The sequence below is a fragment of the Mandrillus leucophaeus genome, unplaced genomic scaffold, assembly GCF_000951045.1.
Source record: "Mandrillus leucophaeus isolate KB7577 unplaced genomic scaffold, Mleu.le_1.0 Scaffold100, whole genome shotgun sequence".
NCBI classification, from domain to species: Eukaryota; Metazoa; Chordata; class Mammalia; order Primates; family Cercopithecidae; genus Mandrillus; species Mandrillus leucophaeus.
The window spans coordinates 2,521,631-2,536,571 of record NW_012098099.1 but is presented as its reverse complement, the minus strand read 5'-3'; the positions used below and the strand labels follow the sequence as shown (position 1 = coordinate 2,536,571).

The window sequence follows — 14,941 nt, the reverse complement described above, 5'->3', positions numbered from 1 at the left end:
TTTGTAGGTCACCAATGCATACATTCCACTACCTAAAACAAGAGAATTTGCCTTTGTCCACACTTCCTGAAATGAGTCCTGAAATTCATTCTGATTAAACCACCATAAGCCTTATGTGCAGCCCGAACTAGTAATTGTGATGAGGGATGAGGCGGGGGTGAAATGCACTGCTCCATTTAACATAGCCCAAGTCAAGAATCCCATCCTTGGAGCTGAGACAGAGTCAACTTTTCAGAATGACATGGATCTTGAAATGGAAGTAGTAGGCTTTGAGGAAGGCAGACAGACATGGAAGTCTGGGAGCCAGGCAAACCCAGCTGTCCACAACATCATTTATTCTTTCAAAGACGCATCTAGAGAGCAATCTTGCTAAGAACAGTGGGAGAAACTGACATGAATTAGACAGTTCCTGTCCAGGCTGCCTATAATTTGTTATGAAGAGGGAGGAGCTAAATTAATAACTATAATCAAAACCTGAAATGCTGTGACATAAAAGTGGCAACTACCTATTAGAGTGAGAAGGAGAATTACTTTTTGGCACAAATAATGGAAAATTTTCAAGGGGGGTGAGAGATTTCTTAGAGCTCGAAGGGGTACTTAGGAATAGGAATTTTTTTAGCTGCGTGTGATATGATGCTGAGAGAAACTGGGACATAGGGAGAGTAAGACTTGTTAGGGAACAGGATAGACAGAAAGATGAGGAGAGGTAATACCCAGGGCTTTAGTAGAAAATATAGGGCTCCAAAGAACAAAAATTACTCAATTTCACTGTTTTACTTTGGATCAATTTTTCCAATAAGTGTGGTCAAAAAATCAGAAGTGTGTGGACAAAAGTATAATTTCTTGTTTGCTGAAAAATGGTAACTTCTAAATTCTTTGGTGAGTTAGCTCTTTGCTCAGGAAACCAGAGTATTGCAAAGCATATTTTCTGTCAGCTTATATGATTCCTTCTTAAGAATTTCTATTTCTGAATAAAGTTTCAACTATACTTGTTTACTTATATCTCTTTTGCTCTAAAAGAAGACTCAAAGTACCTGAGCTTTCAGCTAAGTTTTCAACTCAAATTCTGTTTCTAAATATTAAAGGGAAGGTTTTCCTTTACATACTGGAGATGGATAAAGTGCCTGCCAAGGGCTGAGGGTATTGTGAGCATTTAAAAGGGCTCAGCTCTATGTAAGGTTCTCAGGAAGATAGGTGAGAGGTCCTCCATCTAAGAGCCTCAAATTTCGATGATGGATAGGATCAAAAGAGAATCAAGCCATGTCCAAACCACAGGTGCCTCTGAGGACAGATAGGCCTTGCTAATTATGTGTGTCTTCTACTAAGGTGAAAATTTGCTTCATTTTCTAAATACATAATAGACACTAGGAGGGAATGTGGTTCAGAAAATATGCATGAGGGCTTGCAAGAAGAAGAATGAAAAGCTGTTTTCAAATCTACAAAAGGGAAAGCTAAGCTTCTACATTTAAAGTAGGTGGGCTGTGACCTAAAACTGAACCAATAAAAGAGAACTGCAAGTATATTTCTTATTGAAATCTCCCTTCCCCTCAAAGGTTAAGAGGATTGAGGACATCTCTGAAAAAGGAGGAGTAAATAGTCAAAGTCTAGGTAGAGGTTGTGTATTTGCTGATTGATACATTTCAGACCATAATGGAGAAGACCACTTTGTTCATTAACAAATGTTTCAACATCAGTGCCTGCCTTTTTGGCGTATGCTATCCATCCCTGACATTTTCTGCCCCCTCTTTCTTTCCCTCACCTTCTTGTTGTGTGCTGAATCCTTTCCATCTTCAAGTGTCACTCCAAAACCAGTTTCCTGAATGAAGCCTTCACAGATTCCCCCTTCTCCAAGTTTGGCTTGTTCTCCCACAACAATGCCCTGATGCACTATCTTATTTTACCTTCATGAATTTCTACAACATGCATCTGTCTCCTTCACTAAATTATAAGCTCCTTGAGGGCGGGACTGCTCTTCTTTTACTTTGTGTCCCTCCTTCATTACTGAACAATCCTTATACATCTCTTGGGCAAACACATATATCTTAAATATGATTGTTTACATTGCTCATAAATATAATTGTTAAATATAATTGTGTGATAAATGTACCAGGAAGTGGATCCCCTGGTCTAATAGCCTTGCAAAGTATTCCTTCTTCTCTCTGGGCTGAAATAAGTCAATTATATTGAAAGTTAGAATTGTTAAAAAGTTTATAACTAGTAAGGGTGATTAGAAGCCCTAAATTCAGCAAATGTTCAGCAAAGTATTTAGTGTTTACTAGGTATCTACTATCATGCTAGTGATGAACTAAATAGTCACCCTTACCACCCTCATGGAGACTATAGTGAGGAAAATGGTCAATTCATATGCAAATTACCACACAGATTTACAGTTAGACATTGTATAAGTGCTATAAAGAAATTAAGCAGTTCCAGTGCTTTGGGAGGCTGATGTGAGAGGATCACTTGAGGCCAGACGTTCAAGGCCACCTGGGCAACATAGCAGGACTCTATCTGTACAAAAACTACAAAAATTAGCAGGCATGGTGGCGTGTGCCTGTAGTCCTAGCTACTCAAGCTACTTGAGAGGCTGTGAACAGGAAGATTGCTTGATCCTAGGAATTCGAGGCTACAGTGAGCTGTGATTGAACCACTGCACTCCCGCCTGGGAAACAAAGTGAGACTCTGTCTCTAAACAAGGAAGGAAGGAAGGAAGGATTGATTCAAGAAAAAAAGGTTTAGAGAAAATGTGGGTTAGAAAGTCATTTCTGCTGATGAGCTTGATTTAAGATAAATTGAGCTATCCTCATTCATGGAGATGTATGAAAAAGCCCTGGTTGGCAAAGGAAACAACATTTGCCCTGAGCATAAATGAGAGATAAATTGGTACTAGAACCCTGTCTACATCCACTTAACATTTGCTCTTCTGAGATCACAAGGGTGACAGAGCCTATGTAGATCTCCCTGGCTCACTGAACCTTAACCAAGGGCTTCTGTTAAGCTTTGAATGCACAACAGCGACATAGAACTGAAGATGCAGTATCTTAAGCAGGGCTCACATTTGTAATACATTTGTATTTTAGGCTTCCCTGATAAGTTTTGTGTGTGTGTGTGTGTGTGTGTGTGTGTGTGTTGCAGGGTGGGGGATAGGGTTGGAGGGCATTACGGAGGCAAGAAGAACAAGCTGTCTTGCCTGTGTGTGGAGAGTTTCACCAGACGATTTCAACTTTCTCATGTGACCTGGGAAAGCTGTGATGTGGAGGATGGCCAATTTATACTTCAAAATGTCCACACAGTTCTGGTTGGTTCTGCCATGCCAGAATCAAAGGTTGGGCCAAGAAAGAAATGCCTTTGGCTGCTTGGTAACCGGCACTATCACAAGACAGTTGTGTTGATTGAGTCTAAGGTAGAAGTCTGTGTGAGCTATGAGAGGTGGTAAGATATGACTGCAAGGAGAATGACGTGAATCCGGGAGGTAGAGCTTGCAGTGAGCTGAGATCGCGCCAGCCTGGACGACAAAGCGAGACTCCGTCTCAAAAAAAAAAAAAAAAAAAAAAAAAAAAAAAGATATGACTGCAAAAGCCAGGACTTTGCCAAATCATACACTCTCGAGACAAGTCATCTTGTCTGACCATCAGATTCAGTGATGAGTTTTTGTATCTTGCAAGTTTTCGGTTCGGCAAGAAGTTTCCTGATAATGCTTGGATATCTGCATCTCTTCTTCCTTCATCCAGCATTGATAGTTAGTAACTTCTTTATAGCACTTATACAATGTCTAACTGTAAATCTATTTGTTAATTTGCATATGAATTGACCATTTTCCTCACTAGACTATAGTCTCCATGAAGGTGGTGAGAGTGACTATTTAGTTCATCACTAGCATGATACTAGATATCTAGTAAACACTAAATACTTTGCTGAACATTTGCTGAATTTAGGGCTTCTAATCACCCTTACTAGTTATAAACTTTTTAACTACTTCTAATTAACAGATGGGTCCTCTCCCATCTTATATAGAGGATCAAAATCATTCTAGCAACTTAGTTGCTTTCCTCAAAAATATTGACACTCACCTTTGCCACACATGTCTGCGAATTATAAGTCATTGTCATAAGGGACTAAACTGTCTAACCTTAGAGTTAGCCTTGGCCATATTTAAAATGTACAGTTCATAGGCAGCTGAGTAGAAAACCAGAAAAAGGGGGCTGAGAATTAGACGAGAAACTGAGGAAATGAGTGAAATTAGTGATTCTCCACCTGGTCAGGAATTGTTTTTGGAAAAACATTCCTTCAACTCCTATGACATACAGCAGGGAATGAGCTTATTGGAAGAGATTAGGGAATGAGAGTGTGAGGTGGAGCTTGAATCCTTTCAGAGATCCCATTGGAAATAAGGCAAGGATTGGGGAGCTAGGACAGCCCTTGGAAACAGGGAGCAGCAGGAACAATGGGGAACGCAGCCCCCAGAGAGTGTCAGAGTCAGACTGGAACCAGCCTCTGAAGGGGTGACTAGTCTTGGAGGGTCACTGGTCAAAGAGGAACATCTAAACTACTGCCAGGGCCGCAACATGAACGAAAAAGGTTCTAGAGTGTGGGGAGATGGTTGGGGTTCAGGAAGGCTTGGGACTCAACAGGGCCTGGGAGGTGAATCAGGAGTTGGGCAGAAGGCAGGCAGAGAAAAGGTGTGCCGTGACTCAAGCCTGGCACTTCCAAAAGAGGGACTGTCCCCCGCACTCATCCCGTGTTCACAGGGCACAGGGCAGCAGACACTTAGAGATACCAGACCCTGATGCCCACTGATGGCTTTACCTGGCCCACCTTGGGCTAGGCCTTCTTGGAGCTGAGCATGTGAGTTGAGTGCACCATAACAGTCTCTGAGTGTAGTTTCCAATCTCAACAAAAGCAGAGAGTTAAGGACTTAGAGTTCAAAAAGGAAAAGAAATTAAGAAAAGGGTTCAGAACCCTCTCTGGGATAAATTAAATTTGGAGAATTAAATTTTAGTGCAATTTTGTTTTGCTCTTACATTGCAATCTGATGAACTGCTTTTCAAACATTTATTGGCTTTAGAGAACTCGAGTAGGCCTGTTTTAATTACTTCTCCAAGGCCTCTTCCAGTATTCTAATTAATTACTTTTCAATACCCTGATAATTGGTCATAGAGATACAAACAATACATTTGAAAAACAAGGACCGATTGTCTAGGGGAATCCACAGCTCCAAAGGAGAGCAGGGATGGAGCAGCGAAGAAATGTCACTTTTTCTCTTTTTTCGTAGGAAAGGGACTTCTATGTTGCTGTGACCCTGTGATGTGCTGCAGAACTTTTGGGCTTCAGAGTCAAACAGCCTGGGGCTCCAATTTCAGGGCTATCATTTGTTAGTTGAGTGAACCCAGAAAGCTGCTTAATTTTTCTGAGTTTCATTTCTTCAACTAATATTTGGAATAAAAGTACCCATGTCCTAGATTTCTTGGGAGGATTATAAGTAGCATATAAGAAATTTGCATCTTAGTGCCAGGAACTGAGGAGGCACTCAGGACCTGGTGGCAAAAGTTATCAATACGTTATACTATAATAGATGTGCCCATTATTGGTGAAAAGGCATAAACCTAGAGGTACCTGGGACTAAAGACAGAATAAGGGTGAACTTGGACAGATTGGCCTGGTTAATGTCTCAGTAGCTTTGATTTAAGAAAGATCTTCTCTGAATGGATTTCACTTTGGTGGTGTGGTGTTTTTCATCCATAGATGTTGATTGCTTCTATAGATGAAATCCCCTTTATAAACATGCCCAACATGTCCTAAAACTATTTTCCATTCCTGGTTCTCCCTAGATTTTCTGTTGGCATGGCAGCTGAACTTTTTGGCAGATTATATTGGGCTCCAAGACAAAGGTCGACAATATCTCCATGTCTCTGGGTGTGAAGTGGAGACACAATTTTTAGAACTTCTGGGAGAGTCTTCTCTCACTGTCGGCCTGGACTGTTGAGGCCTGAAAGTATGGTGTCTGTCTCAGGGGGCAATGCGTTGCTTGAAGGATGTATTTTTTCCACGGCCTTTTTTGTCTTGTTCATTTCAGAATTTTGCCTACAAGTGTATTTCACCTACAGTGAATAAAGATTGATGGTTGATTGAAGTCATCTGGATAACATATTAGAAAACTTCTTGACAGGAATAGTTTAAGTTAGAAAACAGAAATAAACTTTTGACTTTAAGGAAATATTTCATGTCTGTCAACATAAAGCAACTTGGCAGTATCAATCTGTATCCACAAATACTTTCATGTCCTATGACCACTTTTTTCCTGGACACCACCTTTTGGAAAAATCTAAAATACGTGAAACACTAAATTCACAAAAATGATTATCCCAGAGTTATTTATAACATTAATAAGTTAGAAACATAACATCATTGAAAATTTGGTTAAATCACTTTGGAGACATCCACTTGATGAGATGTTATGCTGTCATATAAAAGTGCACAGAAACAGGTCAGGCATGGTGGCTTGTATATGCAGTTCCAGCTACTTGGGAGGTTGAGGCAGGAAGATGACTTGAGGCCAGGAGCTTGAGACCAGCCTAAGCACTATAGTGAGGTTCCCTCTCTAAAAAAAAAAAAAAAAAAAAAAAGAGGCCGGGTGCAGTGGCTCACGCCTGTAATCCCAGCACTCTGGGAGGCCAAGGCGGGCAGATCACTTGAGGTCAGGAGTTTAAGACTAGCCTGGCCAACATGGTGAAACCCTGTCTCTACTAAAACTCCAAAAATTAGCCGGGCGTGGTGGCAGATCCACCCACCTCGGCCTCCCAAAGTGCCTGGATTAGAGGCGTGAGCCACTGTGCCCAGCCTAAGAGTCCAGAAATGCCTAATTTTTCTTTAGTGACATTTAGTTGCCTCTTTTTTTATTGATATAAAACAATCCCAGAAACACTGAGAAAATAAAAAGAAATAAAACCCTAGAAGTTACTAGGAAGGAAAAAAAAAGTGAATGGCATGGAAGATAAGCAAGTCAGATAGTGAAATGCCTGAAGTGAACATGGTGAGGGAGGGAAGAAACTATGATACTGGGTGAAGCACAGAGTGAATCCTGTGAAATGATGATGTGAAAAGCAGCCTCCTTTAGTGATGTCCTGTTCTTGCTCTATCACGTTTTAGTGCTTCATGGGCCATAAGGAGGCTTGGAGGCAAGGAAGTTACCAGCATTGTTGAATACCACGTTTTGCCTATCTGAAGGCCTCGTCCCTTACATGTCCGTATAGACATGTTTCTCTGTCTTTTGAGGCTGGGTGGATTAAGTAGGCCAGATGGTGTGTCAAAGGTGACAAGAAGGCCGTGGTAGCACTGGACACTAAGGAATTCCAGGAACACAGTCCTCCAGATTTAACAATTTCAGAGAATAAAGCACAGTCCCTGGACAATGAAAGATTACTTTGAAGCAAAATTTCTGGTTAGGAGATGGACATTCAAGAAGATCAGAATTCATAGCTCATTTTAATATCTGCAGACCTACTGATCTATGCAAGGCTCTCACTGGGAATGGAAAGAACTCACGAACTCACTGACAGTTCCTTATTTTGGAGAACACGGGTGGCAGCAGGGGCAGCCTGAGTGCCTTGCGGAGCAGTGGGGTTCACTCTACACAGACACAAAGCCTCTGAGTTTCAGTTCCCACTTCCCTTGTAGGTAACCAGAACTTGCATCTTCACCTGTTAGAGAGTCAGCAGCAATGGTGAACTCCTCAAGTGAGGAGAGAATGGATAGCTCAAATCTAGAAGCCTGTTCTTTGGTGGAAAATGATGTCTTTGATGAGTGAGGCTGCACATCTAATTTTACTTGAAACTGCCTAAAAAATGTTTTTTTTTTTTTTTTTTTTTTTTTTTTGCTATTAAACAAACCATAGAAAACCCGAGAGAGTCCTTTCAAACTTCAGAAATAGGACGTAAAGAGGAGGAGGACTGTGAGAAGAGTTTGAATATGGACAAAGCAGGGGGCAGTTTTCATATTTTACTTAGGCCTATAATCTTCTCCAGTGGATTTCTTTAGAGTGGATATTTCTCTTCTGTTGTTTCCCACACTGCTTCAGATATTTTCAGACAGATTTTTTGGTTTTGGTTTTTTAGCTATACTGAGCTGGTCCTTAATGTGGGAGCTGCCATCCCAGAATCTTTTTTCAATATATTTTGGATGAACTGCTGCTTGAGTTTCCCTGAGTGAGTGATTAAAGTGACTGCTCCCATTTGTTTTCTGCAAACACAACAAACTATAATTCGTTCTAAGGAGAGCTCAAAGGCAGGGAAGCCATTTGTCTGCTGACAACTTTTTCTCAGAACAACCTGTGATGCCTCTTCTAGCTGGGGCCGGACATCCATCCTGGCTCCCAACTGGTGTCCTTGAGGTGGGGCCTATGGGGCTGGACTTAAAGCATAGTTCTGTTGATTAGAAGCTGCCATCTGTCTCGCTGGGCCTCTGGAGTCTGCCTGTAGTAGTGCTGTGTCACGGGAATAGTCCCAGACTGAGACACAGAACCTGAAATTTAGCCAGTGACAAGCCTTGCTAGCTTTTGAAGGTCCCTGTGTGGGCCTCGATGTCTTCCTCAGTTTAATGAGTGCACTGGATGCTATCATCTCTAGGTTTCACTCTGACACTAAGAATTCGTGATTTTGTCTTCTGATTCCTGGTCCAAGGGTTCCTTCTGTCCTGGAGATGGAGACATCATGGCCACTCTCATGGATCTTTTCTTCTTGGAAGCAGGGATGAATATAGAGAATAACAAAGAAAAAGTGAGATGACAGTGATTCATATGTCATCAAAAGAGATGACATATGAAGCACATGGCTTGGGTAGGGCTGGTTCCTTGTAATGAGTGGTCAAGAGTCAAGAAGCTGAATCTGCAGTCCCATCTGTCCAATGTGCAGCAGAAAGAAGTGAAGCCAGGGATGGAGTGGAGAGCCAGGAGGAATGAGCAGCCACATCAGAGGGACTAGGCCTGCGATCTTGAGCAGGGTGAGGCACCCAGAGCTCCTGGTTCCTGGCACAGCATCCACCTAGCCCTCTAACCAGGGGAGCTTCCTACTCTGCCCTCGATATGAATAAATGAAGGAAGTCACCGGCAGCATTGATTATCTGTCAATATTTCTCCCGCTCCTCCCTCATCACCAAGGCTCAGCTCAGATGCAATTTCTTTCTCTCTTTTTTTGCACAATGGCTTTACTGAAATATAATTCACCAACTATAAAAGTCATTTTTTTCAAAGGACAACTTTATGGCTGGTGAACCACAATTCAGTGGTTTTTAGTACAGTCACAGAGTGATAGACAAAATTTCTCGTTTTTGTAGGTGGAAGAAGGAACAAATTATAAATTGTGTGAATTCGGATGTCTGGACTTTTCATTCTTTTATCTTAAAATATGTTTATTTACCATGTTTGCTTTTTTTTTTTCCTTCCTGCCTCTGTTACTGCTATTGCTGTGCTCTGTTTTTCCTTCTCATAATTTGCAAGCCATACATGTAACTTTGGTTCACTAATTGATTGCTCTTAAGTTTTCGTCAAGAAGTTACATTTGGCCGGGTGCGGTGGCTCAAGCCTGTAATCCCAGCACTTTAGGAGGCCAAGGCGGGCAGATCACGAGGTTAGGATATCGAGACCATCCTGGCTAATACGGTGAAATCCCGTCTCTACTAAAAAAAAAAAATACAAAAAACTAGCCGGGCGAGGCGGCGGGCACCTGTAGTCCCGGCTGCTCGGGAGGCTGAGGCAGGAGAATGGCGTAAACCCGGGAGGCGGAGCTTGCAGTGAGCTGAGATCCGGTCACTGCACTCCAGCCTGGGCGACAGAGTGAGACTCCGTCTCAAAAAAAAAAAAGAAGAAGAAGTTACATTCATTTTTTTTTTTGTTTCTCTACACTTAAACAGTACCTTTAACCTCTTCCCCACCAAAAAATATTAAGATATTCACATACAATTTCTCTCTTTTATTTCCCTCACTTCCACCTTGTGGAAACCAATGGGTGTTTTAATTTGGTATGATCATGAGCATTGTAGGTTTAAAATGTATTTCACTGCATTTTGGCTGTAGGAAGTGAGACCAAAGACAGAGAACGGGGAGGAGGGATCGCATTCTATAAAGTCTTCCACGCCATTTCTAAATCTTGATTTGACTCTGAGAAAGGTGAGAAGCCATTGGAGGATTGAGATAAGAAGAATGACATCTTCTAACTTACATTCTGAAAGATTACTTAGGTTGCTGAGTTGGGAATAGGGGAGATAGGAGTAAAAAATGATTTGCTGTAATAATTCCTTTAAGAGTTAATGTGGCTGAATCCCAGTTGTTGCAATGTAGGCAATGAAGAGGTGACCAACTGTATGTTTATTTTATGTAATTTTTCATAATTTTTAAATTTAGAAATAATTTTACACACAACATTTACAGTGTTGTAAGAATGATATAAAGAGCTCCAATATAACCTTCACCCAGATTCCCCAATTGTAATCTTTTCCACATTGGCTTTTCCCTTTTTATATATACATGTTGTAATTTTTTTGAATCTATTTGAGAATAAATTGAAAGCATGCTGCGTTTATCCGTATGGTATGCAGTGATATTGTATAAGAACAGGATATTCTCTTATACAACCACATACAATGGTCAAGATCAGGAAAATAACAGATGATGTTGGAACTTCTATTAATAGTTTCATTCTAGGTGTTTTTTAGCTTTTCTTTTAAATCTTCCATCTCTTGACCTTTTTTGGTTCTATCTGTGGGAGTCTTCTCAACCTTCTTACAATCTCATTGATTGTGTGGTTTGGTGCATTTTAATTAAAATAACAACTCTGAGTCTTACTTCACACCATTCTCTCCTCTCTGAGCACATTTAAAGTTACTTTTTTCCACTTTGCCTTCTTAGCAAACCAACCCATCTGTTAGTTCTTTTGTCTGGGAAATTTGGTATCCATCTAATGTGGCATTAGCTCTCCTAAAATGTCCAGTGACTCATCCTTGCTTTCTTATTGTTGAATGTGGATGAAGGTACCTGAAGCATGTACTTTTCTCTTCCAAGCCCAGACTCTTCAATTTTTGTTTAATTTGGGGGCAAACTCTCCTAGGTGGGTGTCATCTTCCTCCAATCCTTATAATATTTTAACTTGAATAACCCTTCTCCAACCCTCCGTTCTGTTGCCAAAACAAACTTTCAAAATTGAAATATTAAGATGTCATTCAGTATTCTACAATTCCCTGCATCCCTCATAATTTTCAGAATAAAATGGAAAATCCTTAGAGTGGCAACATGCCGTATATATGGAAACCCTCATCTACAGATTCTCACTCATGTTCTCCTCATGTGTCAGATGTTCCAGGCACATCAAACTATTGGTAATTCCCAGAATGTGCATCCAAGCCTTTGCCCAGAATCTTCTCTTTCCCTGGAGTGCTTTATTTCCTCCTGTCTACATCTAGAACTTCAATGCATCCTTTAAGATCCAGTAACTGCTACATATCTGTACCCAAGCATCTTTTACTTTATTTTGATGCCTTCATCCTCCAGTACCTCTTAAATAACTACTGCTCTTTCTGAATTCTTGCAGCATTTTTCATGTATCTGTAGGTGTTTCTGTAAATAATTGATGTGTCTCTTTCTCTCCTACCAAACAGAAGGAGATTTAAATGCGGGGATGTGTTTTATTCATTTCAGAATATTTGCTACCTACTGTACAATAGACACTTAGAGTGATATCATTTGTTTAATAAATGAAGTGAGAAATCCCAAAGTAGGTTATACTTGTTTGCCTGTTTTAAAACGGTACAGGGAGGGGTTCTGGTGACTAAGGTCTACACACTAATGAGCATTTGGATTATTTAATGTCATTTTGCAGGGTTCTACAAATTGTATAGGACTTTCATTTTGTAGGCTGGTCTCTGATGTTGGCTCTACCATAGGTTTCTTATGAAACAGCCACTAAAACCACTTCCGTATCTCACTTCTGACATTGACGTAGTCCTCAGGCCATGGACAATGACTGCTGAGACCCAAGCAAGGTTGTCGGCAAGGCTTTGAGAAGGGGGTTGGTAAGATACAAGGGAATAGCCACCAGCCAGGCCTCAGGCAGACCTGAGGAGCTCTCTTGTGTGTGGGATCAGATCAGATCAGAATCATAAGAGAATCATGCAGGCACGATGGGAGAATCCTGGTGCACCAGAATAGGGGAGAGGCTTGTTTAGAGCTACAAATACCAGCAAGACCTGGCCCGGTATGTCAGGTCAGCTAATATGTCAGTTTCCACAGCTCCCATAGACAATGGGATGCCAGGGAAAGTTTTTAAAAAGAGAAATGAAATCATTGATGACGCAATTTGGACTTCAGTCTAGTTGTTTCGCTGTACATTTGGGGCATAGAGAAAAAAGAAACAAGCTGGGGGTATGAAAGAGAACATTCCAAGAACGGTAGGTAAGTCTGAGTCACAGGACGAGGCTGAAGGAAGGGGGTTAGAGAGGAGGTGTCCCTTGAAATAGAAGCTGAGGCCAGTTTGCAAAGGGCTTACATGTCATCGTAGGAACTCAGAATTTATTCTTTTCTCTAACAGGAAACAAAGAGGATTTTAAGCAGAGACATGATAGAGGGCAGGGGAAAATCAGAGTTTGAGGCCAGACTTCATGATGACCTTCCAAGATCAATTGCAGAGGTAAAGAGGGGATCCCCATGTGGGACAAGGAAGTTCACAGTCAGCCAGAGAGGCAGTCCTGCCCCCTGAGAGAGCTGGCTCTGGGTTTGCAGTTTATTTCTGGGATCCTGATGTCAGTTGTTGGTCTAGATCCAAATGTGGCCATATCCAAAAAATATTTAATCCAGTCAAGGCACTTGTTCACCATTATTTCACCCATTCAGTTAACAACTCATGACTGCTATTAAAAAACTATATGCTAGTTTTGAAAGAAATTCAAAGTTAAAAGCAACTGCACGAATGAATAAAATAATTAAAATAGAGAAATTAATAAGACAACAAAGGAAGGACTGAGAGGCACCTGTGAAGCATTTTGAGAAAGCAGCTGAGAATGTCCTGGGGGCCTGAAGGGCTTGAAAGTCCGTGTTTACACCTCAAAGATGTGCAAGACTGTGTGAGTGGGGGTAATATTTTGGGAAGAGAAAGCACAGTGAAGATATATAGGTGAAATATCTAAGTAGCATCAACAAATAACTGTTGTTAATGTTATTTGAAAAAAAATTCCCTGGTTTCTTGTATTTGAAATGGATTGTCTCCGTGGAAGCAGAAACTACCTCTTTCTTACCTTCTTTCAGGTTTTCCTGGATCAGCTGCACTCCTTAGCAAAACTATATTGGACAATCAACTGAGAGAGTAACTGAGACATTTGAATCATTTCTAGGTGTAAAGAAAGACCGAAGCCCAGGAAAATATTACGGTCAGTTCAATGCCTTAAGTATAACACCAGCATCACTGGCTGGGACCCTCAGAGCCTACTCTCCTATTTTCCCTTCATCTTCTTCTCTTCTTTATTTTTCTTATTCCTTTTCTTTGTTTTCCCCACTTTTTTCTCTTTTCTCTGTTCCTCCCTCACTTTCTTGATCTCTCACCCTCTTTCTTTCATGAATTCATTGCATCATGACAGAAGTACTTGACACATACCACGTCCCAAATTCTGAGCTAGGGTACATGCTATATTTTTCTTCAAAATTAAATGTGAGGTGGATCTTTAAATAATAACAACAAGTGTGTCTCAAACAGTCTATCCTGGACACTTTGTAAGCTTCCATTGTTTTCTCTTCAAAGTGCCTGTGTCCCAAAGCTCAGGACAAATTTCAAAACCTGAACCTGAATATCAAGAAATCTAAACATGTATCATCTAAAGCTGGCACCCAGGAAAACAGAGCTTTTCATTTGATCAGAGACTGCATATTTCTTACCTACAAGTGTTTGTTTTAACCACACTTGGCAGGTTCTGTATATAACACACATCGAAGCCATCAGTTGCACTTGTTGTGACTGTGGGTGCTGGCTTGCTTGTTCCAGGGTCCCAGGGCCCGGCCATGGCCATGGTGTTTTTCTCTCAGGCTTGTCTGTCTCATGCCTGGCAGGCTCACTGCTTCACAGCTCACTGTGTCTCTCAGACCTTCTCTTGGCTTTCCCACAGTCTCGGGGACTGTTCTAAATAACAAGCTAATATTCTGAAGTGAGGCATTGGAAGCATTTCTGAGCAGCATTTATTCTTTTTGTATGCGTTCAATTTTTTAGCAATGAAGACATTTCCTTTCAAGGTTATTAAGCTTTGAACTTTCCACTTTGTGAAAAGGCTCAAAATTGCCTTCATTCTTTGTGGGCATCCAACTCTAACAGACACGTAAATTAATAGACTAGGGAATATTTAACAGTCTAAGTTCAAACAAATATATTTACTTTGATTGAATTGATGTTGCTATTAATTGCCATTGAAGGAAACCACTGTAAAAAGAAATATGCCCTGGAGGATAAATGTGACACTGCTAAAATTAAAACTCAAATGAGAATAATCTGCAGATTTTAATGTTTCAAATTCGATTTGGAGAATACAGTTCTTTAATATAATACTGATAAAATCATGTTATTGATCCTGCATACCCATCTCTTCTCAGGGATTAGAGAACAGGCTGTTATGAATATGTAGCAATCCCCCATGCACCTGCATAGGTGGGGAGGTGATTGTCCAGCTCTGCTGGTTGGGAACTGAATATAGTCATGGCTGCAAGCAAGTTATGCACATGGAGAACAAGGTGTCTCTCTGAAAGAAATGTAAAGAGAAAATTTTAGGTCAACTAATTACAAATTCCCACCAATCCCTAGAATAGTATCCCATATGCAAAGGAATACTCTGTTGCCCACGCTGGAGTGCAATGACCAGATCTCGGCTCACTGCAAGCTCTGCCTCCCAGGTTCATGCCATTCTCATGCCTCAGCCTCCC

The 14,941-nt window shown here is 40.9% G+C and overlaps 1 protein-coding gene across 2 annotated transcripts in view; it reads left to right on the top strand.

Annotated features, from left to right (window-relative positions):
- The window catches only part of GPR141 (G protein-coupled receptor 141), a 62,817-nt gene that overhangs the window by 38,045 nt on the left and 9,831 nt on the right, over window positions 1-14,941 (top strand). Inside the window, exon 3 of one of the 2 annotated variants that reach the window (XM_011972871.1) lies at window positions 13,286-13,407. The exons of the other annotated variant lie outside the window; for it this stretch is intronic. The gene's annotated coding sequence lies outside the window, so the exon portion shown is untranslated. The remainder of the gene's footprint in view (window positions 1-13,285; window positions 13,408-14,941) is intronic. 2 annotated transcript variants of the gene reach the window in all.